At 35.6% G+C, this 13291-nt stretch overlaps 1 long non-coding RNA gene across 1 annotated transcript in view; it reads right to left on the bottom strand.

Annotated features, from left to right (window-relative positions):
• The window catches only part of LOC129531789 (uncharacterized), a 282788-nt gene that overhangs the window by 32813 nt on the left and 236684 nt on the right, over positions 1 to 13291 (bottom strand). The window contains exons 4-5 of the long non-coding RNA XR_008677198.2: positions 12719 to 12872; positions 9796 to 9880 (exon numbers count right to left, since the gene is read on the bottom strand). This is a non-coding gene — a long non-coding RNA (uncharacterized lncRNA). The remainder of the gene's footprint in view (positions 1 to 9795; positions 9881 to 12718; positions 12873 to 13291) is intronic.

Raw genomic sequence — 13291 nt, 5'->3', positions numbered from 1 at the left:
CAAGCAGTATACACTGTACCCAATGTGTAGTTCTTTATCCCTCACCACCACTCACCCTTCCCCCCAAGTCCCCAAAGTCCAGTGAATCATTCTTATGCTTTTGTGTCCTCATAGCTTAGCTCTCATATATGAATGAGAACATACACTGTTTGGTTTTCCATTCCTGAGTTACTTCACTTAGAATAATAGTCTCGAATTCCATTCGGGTTGCTGCAAATGCCATATATATATATCATATATATCATATATATATCATATATATGTCATATATATCATATATATGTCATATATATCATATATATCTCACATATATATCATATATGTATACATATCACATTTTCTTTATCCACTCATTGATTGGGCATTTGGGCTGGTTCCATATTTTTACAATTGTAAATTGTGGTGCTATAAACATATGTGTGCAAGTCTCTCTTTCATATAATGACTTTTTTCCTCTGGGTAGATACCTAGTAGTGGGATTGCTGGATCAAATGGTAGATCTACTTTTAGTTCTTTCAAGAACCTCCACACTGTTTTCCATAGTGGTTGTACTAGTTTACATTCCCACCAACAGTGTAAAAGTGTTCCCTTTTCATCACATACATGCCAACATCTATTTTTTTAAATTTTTTTATTATAGCCATTCTTGCAGAAGTGAGATGGTATTGCATTGTAGGTTTTGATTTGTATTTCCCTGATAATTAGTGATGTTGAGCATTTTTCCATACGCTTGTGGCCATTTGTATATCTTCTTTTCAGAATTGTCTATTCATGTCCTTAGCCCACTTTTTGATGGGATTGTTTTTTTTTTTCTTGCTGATTTGTTTGAGTTCTTTCTTTGTAGATTTTGGATATTAGTTCCTTCTCAGATGTATAGGTTGTGAAGATTTTCTCCCACTCTGTGGGTTGTCTTTTAACTCTGCTGATTATCTCTTTTGCTATGCAGAAGCTTTTTAGTGAAGTCCCATCTATTTGTCCTTGTTTTTGTTATATCTGCTTCTGGGCTCTTGGTCGTGAAGTCTTTGCCTAAGCCAATGTCTAGAAGGGATTTTCCAATGTTATCTTCTAGAATATTTATGGTTTCAGGTCTTAGATTTAAGTCTTTGATCCATCTTGAGTTTATTTTTGTAGAAAGTGAGAGACGAGGATCCAGTTCCATTCTTCTACATGTGGCTTGCCAATTATCCCAGCACTATTTTTTGAATAGGGTGTCCTTTCCCCACTTTATGTTTGTGTTTGCTTTGTGGAAGATCAGTTGGCTGTATTTGGCTTTATTTCTGGGTTCTTTATGCCATTCCCTTGGTCTATGTGCCTATTTTTAGACCAGTACCATGCTGTTTTGGTGACATGGCCTTATAATATAGTTTGAAGGCAGGTAATATTGATGCCTCCAGATTTGTTCTTTTTGCCTAGTCTTGCTTTGGCTATGTGCACATTTTTTGGTTCTATATGAATTTTAGGATTTTTTTTTTAGTTCTGTGAAGAATGATGGTGCTATTTTGATGGGAGTTGCATTGAATTTATAGATTGCTTTTGGCAATATCATCATTTTCACAGTATTGATTCTACCCATCCATGAGCATGGATGTGTTTTTATTTGTGTCATTTGTGATTCCTTTCAGCAATATTTTATAGTTTTCCTTATAGAGCTCTTTTACCTCCTTGGTTAGGTATACTCCTAAGTATTTTATTTTTTTGCAGCTATTGTGAAAGTGGCTGAGTTCTTGATTTGATTCTCAGCTTGGTCATTGTTGTTGCATAGCAGAGCTATTGATTTGTGTACATTAATTTTGTATCCTGAAACTTTGCTGAATTCATTTACCAGTTCTAGGAGCTTTTTGGATGAGTCTTTAGGGTTTTCTAGGTAAACAAAACAATTATATCATCAGCAAACAGTGACAGTTTAATTTCCTCTTTCTCGATTTAGATGCCGTTTATTTCTTTCTCTTGTCTCATTGCTCTGGCTAGAACTTTCAGTACTATGTTGAATAGAAATGGTGAAAGTGGGTATCCTTGTCTTGTTCCAGCTCTCGGAGAGAATGCTTTCAACTTTTGCCCATTCAGTACAATATTTACTGTGGGTTTGTGGTAGATGGCTTTTATTACCTTAAGGCATGTCCCCTCTATGCTAATTTTGCTGAGGGTTTTAATCATAAAGGAATGCTAGATTTGTCAAATGCTTTTTCTGTGTCTACTGAGATGATCATGTGATTTTTGTTTTTAATTCTGTTTATGTGCTGTATCACATTTATTGACTTACACATGTTAAACCATCCCTGCAGCCATGGTATGAAACACATTTGATCATGGTGGATTAACTTTTTGATACGCTGTTGGATTTGGTTAGCTAGTATTTTGTTGAGGATTTTTGCATCAATTTTAATCAGGGATACTGGTCTGTAGTTTTCTTTTTTTGTTATGTCCTTCCCTGGTTTTGGTATTAGGGTGATACTGGCTTCACAGAATGATTTAGGGAGGATTCCCTCTTTCTCTATATTTTGGAACAGCTCAATAGGATTGGTAACAATTCTTTGAATGTCTGATAGAATTCAGCTGTGGATCCATCTAATGCTGAACTTTTTTTCTTGGTAATTTTTTTATTACCATTTTAATCTCACTGCATGTTATTGGCCTGTTCAGAGATTTTATATCTTCCTGGTTTAATCTAGGAAGGGTGTATATTTTCAGGAATTTATCTATCTTCTCTAAGTTTTCTAGTTTATGCACATAATGGTGTTCATAGTAGCCTTGAATAATCTTTTCTATTTCTGTGTTACCAGTAGCAATATCTACCATTTTGTTTCTAATTGAGCTTATTTGAATCTTCTCTCTTCTTTTCTTGGTTAATCTCACTAATGGCCTATCAATTTTGTTTGTCTTTTCAAAGAACGAGCATTTCATTTCATTTATCTTTTCTATTTTTTGATTGTTTGTTTTATTCAATTTCATTTAGTCCTGATCTCATCTTCCTTACTTCTTTTCTTCTTTTGGGTCTAGGTTTGGATTGTTCTTGTTCTCCAGTTCTGTGAGGTGTGACCTCAGATTGTTTATTTGTACTCTTTCAGACTTTTTGATGTAGGCATTTAATGTTATGAACTTTTCTCTTAGCACCGATTTTGCTGTATTCCAGAGGTTTTGATAGGTTGTATCACTATTATAGTCAAGTTCAAAGAATTTTTAAATTTCCATCTTGATTTCATTGTTTACTCAGTGATCATTCAAGAGGAGGTTAATTTCCATGTATGTGCATAGTTTTCAGGGTTACTTTTGGAGTTGATTTCCAATTTTATTCCACCATGGTCTAAGAGAGTACTTGATATAATTTATATTTTCTTAAATTTACTGATACTTGTTTTGTTTCCTATCATATGATCTATCTTAAAGTTGAAACCATTCCCTTGTCTGCATTATAGTGGCCAGAGCAAGATTTCCTAGGCAGCGGAGGGACATAAAATCTTTATTAGTGACGACAGCAGTGGAGTATGGAGAGAAGAAGGACATATTTGAAGTCAAAGGAATCTGTTACAATGGAAAAACTATCTGTAAAAGAGATAGGGAAGAATTATACCAGAAATAGTTGTATGAAGAAAGAAAATGTTCTTTCTCCAGCAATACCAGTTGAAAGAGAAATCATAAGTTAGCATGGCACTTTGTAAATGACTTTATTTTATGAAAAACTACTATGAGTTTGAAACATTCTACGTACATATGTGGATGGGAGAGATTATCCCTCTGATTATTATTTAGAAAAAGCATACACTCCTAGAAATATCTTAATTATAAGGTGATCACTCTTAAAATGAAAGTATAGTGTGATATTTAAATAGCAGATACTACTTGGGGTCATGTATATCAATCATAAACTCATATATTTGGCTGGGTGCCGTGGCTCACATCAGTAATCCCAACACTTTGAGAGGCCAAGGCAGGAGGATCACTTGAGCCCAGGAGCTCTAGACCAGCCTGGGCAACATGGTGAAACCCTGTCTCTACAAAAAATTAAAAATTTAGCTGAGTGTGGTGGCACACAGCTCACCTTGTGAGGGCTGAGGTGGGAGGATTGCTTGATCCCAGGAGGTTGAGGCTGCAGTGAGCCATGATTGTGCCACTGCACTCCAGTCTGGGCAACAAATAATCTGGATATCACTGTGAAAGTGTGTATTGACACCTTTGGAGAACATTTTGGTTGTGTGTACCATATCTTTGTCCCAGCAAGTCTACTTCTAGAAACTTTCTGCACTTATAGCCATAATGGCACTACCATTGAAGATGCACACCTTTACCAACGGTATTGACAAGACAGCATATCCATGGTTTCATTCGATTTTTATCTGGTTATTAACACAGTTTTTTATTTACATTTCAGTGTGTTTTGTATGTGTGTTTTCCATTTTCTCTTTATGCCATTTGAGCATATTTTATATTCAGGTAATAGATTTTATATTCAGGTAATAGATATGAGAACTTAAAAGTAAAAAATAGCTTCATTTTCAGAGCACCATAAATAAAATTGCTACATATGTGACAAACTGGACAGGATTTACTATAAACATGGCAGTCAGGGAAGTCTTACAAATAATTTGCCTTTATGTTAGGAAGACTTCAGCACTCTAAGATCCCATAAACATTCTCTTACATTTTCTTCCACTACCTTAAGCTATTTATTTATTTACTTGTTTATTTTTGGTCTTGTTTATCCAATTGTTTTTATCCAAACAAAACATGTACATGAATTTAAAAAGTCAATATCACAAGGTTTATTAAAACAGCAGATCCATGCCCTGTGTTTCCCAACTCATAGCTGTACTGCTCAACTAACTGTTTTGCTAGATAATATTTCTTTTATTTTTGTATTGTTCACATTTAGGTGTTAATCTATTGTCTTTCTGTCCTGAGGGATGAAGAATAACTTCTTGCTCCAAAATCTTCCCTCCTCAACAACTTCACATATGTACTCTACTGCCTCTCTCATCTTTTGAAAACTGTTAAAAGATAATTTTTTGTTAAAACAATATTTATTGCATATATCACTAGGATCATATTAACAGGATTTGCAGCTGATTCTCATATTCTCTAAGAGTCCTCCCACTCTGTGCCACTTTTGATGTTCTCACCACATTTTTTTGTTATTATTCGTATTTGCTTAAGTTTCTGTGGACTTGTCTACAAAAAGAAAGATGTTCTGAAGATACTGTGGCCAACAGGGAACGCATGTGCCTTCCATGCTATTACTGTTAAGATTGATTTGGAGATGTTTTGTGTGCTTCAAAGGTTGACAATTTACCCAAATGATCTTTGCTCTACATATTCTCCCAGTTCACCCTAGTTTGGTTTCTAGGCCCATGGGATAAGCCAAAGGATTATTCTAGAACCCAAAAGAATGATAAATGAAAATTCTTTACCTCTGTGATTTTTGACAGAATTTCTCCAGAAACACCAAGAGTGAAAAATTATGATATGAACTTCATCCAGTTGTAATTTCAATTTTCCTTGGTTAGTGGAATTTCAGCTGATCTAAAATATTTATTTTCTAATGTTTAACATGATGAGCATTTGCCACCTTGTAATAAAAATCAAGGCATGAAAAATAAAATAAAAATGCTATAATTTCTTTATTTTTTCTCATCCAGAACTAAGTTCCTAAAGTGGAATAGTTGCATTAAAAATGTACCAAACCATTTATGGAGAGAAACAAAAAGGCAAACTGGCAGAAACTGCTGGCACCCTCCCTCAAAACTCAGTTCTGGAAATAAGACCAGAAGGATACGGTTACTGATTGTCACAGACCCAGTCTCAAAATCTCAAAAAACAAACTGAAAAACTGTGACAAAATCTTTTCAGAGGCAGAGATGATTGGGAGAGATCTTGGGTTGTGTTGTTTCTCCCTCTCTCACATTGCCCTGGGGGGAGCAAATTCTGCCTCGCTGTTGTCATGGCATAGGAACGCACCTGAGCCAGGAAAAGCAGGAGAGCTGAAGCTGCCACTTGGCTGGGGTAGGGATATAACAGCTACGCTAAAGGTGGGCAGCTAGCCCCAACTCATTACTTGCTCCCACCTCTTCTCACCCCACCTTAACTGTCTCCGTAGGAGAGAAGAGATTAGGGCAGAGGTACTGAGAGATTCCCTAGGGAAAAGGGCAGAGAACAATTGAGCCCTGATAGCAGCACCAGAGGGTCTCCACCCTGAGGCATGCTCCCCACCCTTTGAATCTCCTTGAACACAAGCAAGGGTCTATTGTCTTAACTCTTCCTCCAGTTAGCTATTAGTAGACATGATATCTGATAGCAGCAAGGAAATGAAAAATGGAACATTTAATTAAGATAGATTTATGAGAATGCAAAACAGAATAAAAGAAATGATGGCACAATCTCTACCAGAAGAAAGCAGTACTAATGAAATAAAAAGATAAGAATTGAAAGTAAACACAATAAAATATTTTTGGCATAATAAACAAGGACACTGAAAACATGAAAAAGAAACCAATGTATTTTGTAGAAGAACCACTTGGATATTTTGGGTATGAAAATATAATTGCTGAAATTAAAATGTCAGTGGGTAAAAGAAATAACAAAACAGAAATTGCTGATCAAAATAGTTTCCCAGAAGGCATAAAGAAGGGATAAAAAAGATCAAGAAGAAAACATAAGAGAAGATAAGTGACATAGATGATCTAAGTAGTTGATATTTATAATAAATGCACCAGAAAATAATCTGAAAAGATTAAAGAAGCTTGTTGAGTTTTAAACATGGTAAGTAACAGTGAAAAAAATTAGCTAGGTATTTATTCTAAAATTTCAGGTAACCAAAAAGAGAGGTTTTCCAAAAGAAAAAAGGGAATCCTCTCCAAAAAAATAAGAATCATCAGATTTCTCAATAGTGAAGCAGAAGGAAAAAGACAATAAAGCAATATTTTCAAAAAAATTGACCCTGAAATTACAAATCCAAGTAAGTCAGTATTTAAATCTAAGGGCTAAATAAGAATAATTTTAGTCATCTAAGGTTTTTAGAATGTTTACCACACATAGGATCTCTTTGAAGAAACTCTTGGAGAAAATTACTTCAACAAGAATAGGAATTAGTCCAGGAGAAAACAAGAAGATAAGGAAGAAAAGGTGAACAACTTTTATGAAGATTACCATTAATATTGTCTAAACCAGGAGGGTTGACAAACTTTTTCTGTAAAGGACCAAGTAAGAAATAATCTATAACTTATGGTTTGTATGGTCAATCTAAACTACGCAAATCCACCATTGTAGCATGAAAGCAGTCTTAGACTAAAGTAAATGAATGAGAATGAGCATGCTGTCCATCAATAAACTTGATTTACAAAAACAGGTGATGAACTAGAAATCCCAGTATGCTATTTTATGAGTATCGAACAACTAAATCTAAAGTAAACAACTGCCTAATCCAAAATCATGAAGATTGACTCCTATGTTTTTTCCATTTAAAACTATAAAAACCATTTTTATAGTTTTAGCTCTTGTATTTATGGTTAAGGTCTATTTTGAATTAATTTTTGTGTTTATGGCTAAGGTCTATTTTGAATTAACGTTTGTATATGATGTGGGATATTCATCCAACTTCATTATTTTACAGGTAAATATCCAGTTGTTTTAGCACCCTTTGCTGAAAAGACTATTCCTCCCTCATTGAGTTGTGTCTTGGCACATAGACAAAAGAAAATTTAAGGCATAAAATTCTTATGTGGTTTTAAAATGAAGGAAAGCATCTCATTCTGATAAAAAGAAAAAGAGATCATGAAGCTATAGTAATCAGAAATATACATGAACCTAATACACTAGCCTCAAAATACAGAACAAGACAATTTATAAAAATATGGAGAGATAATAAAAAATTGTAGTTGGATATTTTAATGCAACCCTATCAAGATCTGATATATCAACAAGACTTTAAAAAAGCAAAAAAGGGATTTTTACAGTGAAATACAATTTATCTAAGAGTTAACTTTAGAAATGCTACAGTCAACACAAGCAGAATGCACATCATTTTGGAGAATATCATGAACATTTCAAAATAAATCAGCTATTGGCCCACAAAGACGGCCTACAATAAAATTATAATCAATAATAAGTAATACAGAATAGTAACAGAAATCAATAATAAAACAGTTGGCTTTCACTAATCATAAACAGATGACTTTCAAATCCCTTGTTTCTATAAGCCACTAACTACAAAACTCCTAGATTAAAGCAGAAACTATAAAGAAAATTATTAAGTGCTAAAAGGTAAATCACAATGACAAAATAATATGCAAAAATTTCTGGGATGTAGCTAAACCAGACTGTAGGGGGAAATTTACAACTGTAAACGTATTTATCAGAAAGTAGGAGATAAATGGAAACAAATGTATTAAGTACCTAAATTCAAAATTTAGACAAAGAGCAACAGAGTAAATCCAAATAAACAAATTAATAAGATAGCAAAGAAAAGGAGAAAAAAAATAAACAAACCACAATAAATAGCAATGGACATGATTAATCAAACCTAAAGCTACACCCTTGAAAATAATAATCAAACAAGCCTCACCCAAAAGAGAACTAAGAAAATTAAGTAAAAACTCTAAAGGAGATTACAGATGAGTCTTTTATAAATTATGAATGAAGAGTATGGTGAGCTATTCTGGAGTTTCTTGGGTTCATAATCTGGTTATACTATTTACAGTTTCCTCATCTATAAAATAGAAATAACAGTCTCTATTTTTAACACTACTTTACAGAGTTGTCATGAGTATTAAATAAATGTATCCATTCAAAGAGCTTAGAACAGTGTGAGGTACATAATAAGTGCTTTATATAAGTGCTAGATGTTTGTTATCATAGCAAAAGAATCTTCAGTGGTGAAAGAAAAATAAAATGAGATTTAGAGCCCAATACCATTTCATAATTAATTGTATTCTCCATACCTTCAGAAAAATATGTGTACCCTCTAACCACCATCAAAGCAAAAACATATTCTATTTTTCTGGTTGTACCCATATTGTGAAAATTATAGAGATGATGTTTTGAAAGAATTCTAAGCTGAGACTGACTTCCTGTTCATCAAACCCATTTCCCAGACTGCCTTGCAGTTAGCTGTGGCCATGGACCAGAGTTTTGGCTGGTGATACAGGAAGGAATGATGTAACCTGTTCTAAGCCTGGCTTCTAAAAATCTACACAAGTCTCCACTTTCTCTGTTCTTTCTGGGTAACCTTGGAAAGCATGCATTGATGCAGATCTCCCTTGGTCTAAGTTCCTGGATGACTGTGTGAAACAGCCCCTCCCCAGTGCTTCAAAATGCATATGTATGTATTTGCATATGCATGTATGCACACACACACACACACACACACATACATGCATATACACACTGAACTTTAAATGAACAAAAAATAAATTTCAGCTTTGTTAGCCACCAAGGTTTCAGGTTTATTTGAAACAATAGATAGCAGTTCCCTAACTAGTACAGTTATTCTGGATAAGAAAGTTGACAGAGAGGTTAATGTACTTGGAAACTTGGAAACGAAAGGGTGGTGGGTGAAGGAGAAAACAGAAGATATAGTAAACTAAGAGGGGGCCATGGATGGACTTATAATAAGTGGGCAACCCATTTTTGCACACTTGAGATTCAAATATAGTTTAAATAGTTAACCAACGATTGAGAAATCACAGTCTGTCAGTCAATCATTTCATCTGTATGTTATTTCAAAAAGTATTTGCTAATTACCTGCAAGTTGTTAGAGCATGGGATAGGTACCAGGGATATATCAAGAATTAGGAGGTGGTTTCTTACCTCAGGGTGTATATGGCTTGTTGGGAGAAAGGTGGGTTTCTTTATCATTCTGTCATCAAAGATAGCTGCTTTCTACCTAGACTTTCTGGGAACAAGGAAGGATTAAATGAGGAATTTTAATAATTTCACATTTTATTAAGCCTATTTTCTTTCTTTTTATTTGTTTTGTTTTGTCTTTACCTGATAAACTACTAAGATTTAAAATGAATTGGCCTACATTTTTGCCAATTTTTTACCTCTAACTTCCCAAAAAATTCTAAGATCAGTAAAATTGATTAAAGTTATTAAACAAGTAGGGAGGAAAAGACACATTTAAGAGCCTGGATAAAACAGTGATGGGAAAATCCACACACGATTGACTTACTTAACTGTATTTAATTAGGAAAACTCTCTAGAATTTAGAGGAAACTGGAATTTTCATCTGAGAAGCTCCAGGTTGTTTACAGTTCAACTTGCCTCAGTTTGCCTCACTGAGCCACTGAGCCATGCTGGTATAAAAGGAGCGAAGGCAAAGAAAAACAAGGACCTCACCTAAGGGAGAGATGGGACAGAAGCCATGTGCTCTGTGTGCTATATCACAGGGGGATCCAGATCCAGCCACCTGCCTGAGCAAGAGGAGCTGTTTGCTGTGGGACTCTGAGCAAAGAGTAGTGACTTACCAATGACCTTTCCTCTTCACGCTTCCTGGGACTGTCTCCCCTTTTCCATACTGTGGAACTGTCCCTTCCACATAAATCCAAACATGGATCACCATTTTTGCGCCTCCAAAATGGGCCGGAAGACACATCCCTGACCACATCATAATCCAGAAAGCCAGATGCTGATGACACACTTTGCACCTGAGATCTCTTTGCCTTGGTATCTGGGACCACAACTAAGTACTTTCCAACTGTATTGTTACCTCATTATTATTCAAATTTCATCTGTATTGGCATGTTAATTAAGTAAAGATTTGGAAAAGAATTGTGCATATGCTTCAAATCTAGAAAAAGTTTTGATGGCTGTATTCTCAATGGAAAAGTGATGTTTTAGAAAGAGGGATGACATTTTATAACATTAGATGGCATTTTCCTGGGGACAGGGGAACAGGAACATATGAATCCTGCCTTAATCTCACAGCTTTTTCCTGTAATGTCCCCATAAAAACAAGGGACCACAGCAAATGAGAAATTAAAGCCCGCTTCATTATTAGCCTGGCTAATGCCAAATAAACAAATGCAGAACTTTCTGGTAATTTGCCTAGGACACATGGCATACTCTCAGATCACAGTCCAGACCACCAAACTCTAAATTAAATATCTTATCTTAGAATCTTAGCATCCTTGGGCTGCTCACATGGAACAGGAGACAGAAGTAATAAATAAGGAAAGTATTGCATGGAAAAAGAAATAAAATTAACCTGGAGAAATTTCAGAGACAGGGTCTTTTATTAAAACAAGACAACAAACAAATGAAACGTACTCTACCATAAAAAACAGCTCTTCTATAAAAAGTTATCTGTCATCAGGCAGACAGATCTTCTGAACCTAATGTCTAAGTGATAGATACAGAGGGAGTGTGTGTTCCAGCATAAAACCCTGAGTACAAGAAGAAAAGAAGAGATGGCTAAACTAAGGCCCTGTCACCAATCTAGCCATAAGATTAAAGGAGAAAGTAAATTTTAGCCTGTGATGAACTTCCCACTAGTGAATATGGACCACCCCAGCAGCAGAGAATCCAACATAGTTTAGTACCTCAGTTTCTTAGGAAAAAGTGAAGAACAGGGCAAGAGGGTGAAGAAACTGTTTCCCCAACCCTGTACAAGTCAAAGATTGGTTAAAAGAGAAAGAAAGGCTTTTATTTATTTTGAGGTTGTTGTTTTATTGTCATCATTAATACTAGAGTTGTGAGTCCCTTGCACCTTGGAGGGGAATTTATACGGGAACTCCTGCAACCATCACAATTACATCTTTTTTTAGAGTAAGACATTGCAGGAAGCCCACAGGTCCCAGCCCATATATTGAATGGTTCAAGTTAAAAAAATAATAATTAATAATACTAACCCTTGTTAACCTTTGCCTAGCAATCCTGACCCTCCCAGGGTGTGAGAATCCAAGCAAGAATCACAGTGACAGCTATGCAGGTATCAAAAAGGAGCCTCAGAAAGATTAATTTGACCAAGATCTCTGTATTAGTCTGTTCTCACGCTGCTATGAAGAAATACCCGACGCTGGGTAATTTATAAAGGAAAGAGGTTTAATTGACTCACAGTTCTGCAGGGGTGGGCAGGCCTCAGAAAACTTACAATCATGGCAGAAGGTGCCCTTTCACAGGGCAGCAGGAGAGAGAATGAGTGCCGAGCGAAGGGGGATGCCTCTTATAAACCCATCAGATCTCATTATCGCGAGAACGGCATGATGGAAACTGCCCCCATGATTCAATTATCTGCCTCTGGTCCTGCCCTTGGCATGCAGGGATTATTATATTTCAAGGAGAGATTTGGGTGGGGACACAGAGCCAAATCATATCTATCTCATAGCTAATAAATGTGATCTTGGGCTAAGACCAGAGTCTATGCTACAGTCATTAAAAAAAAAAACAAAAAAAACTGAGATTCTCATACCAGAATTGTACAATTAATTACAACAGGTTTTGGAAATCACTTGGTTTTTTTTGTCTCATTAGCCATTGCAATTTGGCCTGCATAAAAATATTCAAAGTAGACACTGAATTACTCTATGTTTTCTGTATACACACGGAGCCAAGCAAGCATTGTTCACCATGTTCTTTGTAGCATTCTCTAAATAATTTTTCTTTCAATATTATTTTTGATTGACAAACCATGATTGTATACATTTGTGAGGTACAACATGATGTTTTGATTTATGTATACAATATAGAATGATTAAATCAAGCTATTTAACATATCTATCACTTCACTTACCTGTCACGTCTTGTTAAGACATTTAAAATGTACTCCGTGGCCAGGTGCTGTGGCTCATGCTTATAATCCCAGCACCTCGGGAGGCAGTACTGGAAGGATTGTTTGAGCCACTGTAGTTTGAGACCAGCCTGGGCAACATAGTGAGACCCCATCGCTACAAAGAAAAGTAAAAATAATTAGTCGGGTGTGGTGGTGTGCGCCTGTAGTTCCAGCTACTCAGGAGACTGGGGCAGGAGGATTGCTTGAGGATGGTAGGTCAAAGCTGCAGTGAGCCATGATTGTGCCACTGCACTCCAGCCTGGGCGACAGAGCAAAACACTGTCTCAAAAAAAAATTACTCTCGTATTTATTTTGAAATATAGGAGACCACGGTCTAAAAGTTTTCTTATAATTGTCAAGATCAGGAGCTTCTTCACAGTGAGACATTCTTCTGCCTTCTAAAGAAAACATTCTTTCTTGTGAAAATTTATAATCACCTTAATCATATGCTTGATCACCCCAAGTAGCTAGATACCTGAGTTAAAACGACTATTGAGTTGAAACAATTGTAGGGATATGTACTTATATTTTGTA

Source organism: Gorilla gorilla, chromosome 12 (assembly GCF_029281585.2).
Source record: "Gorilla gorilla gorilla isolate KB3781 chromosome 12, NHGRI_mGorGor1-v2.1_pri, whole genome shotgun sequence".
NCBI lineage: Eukaryota > Metazoa > Chordata > Mammalia > Primates > Hominidae > Gorilla > Gorilla gorilla.
Note: the sequence above shows the minus strand (reverse complement) of the source record. Positions and strands in the feature narration are given on the sequence as shown.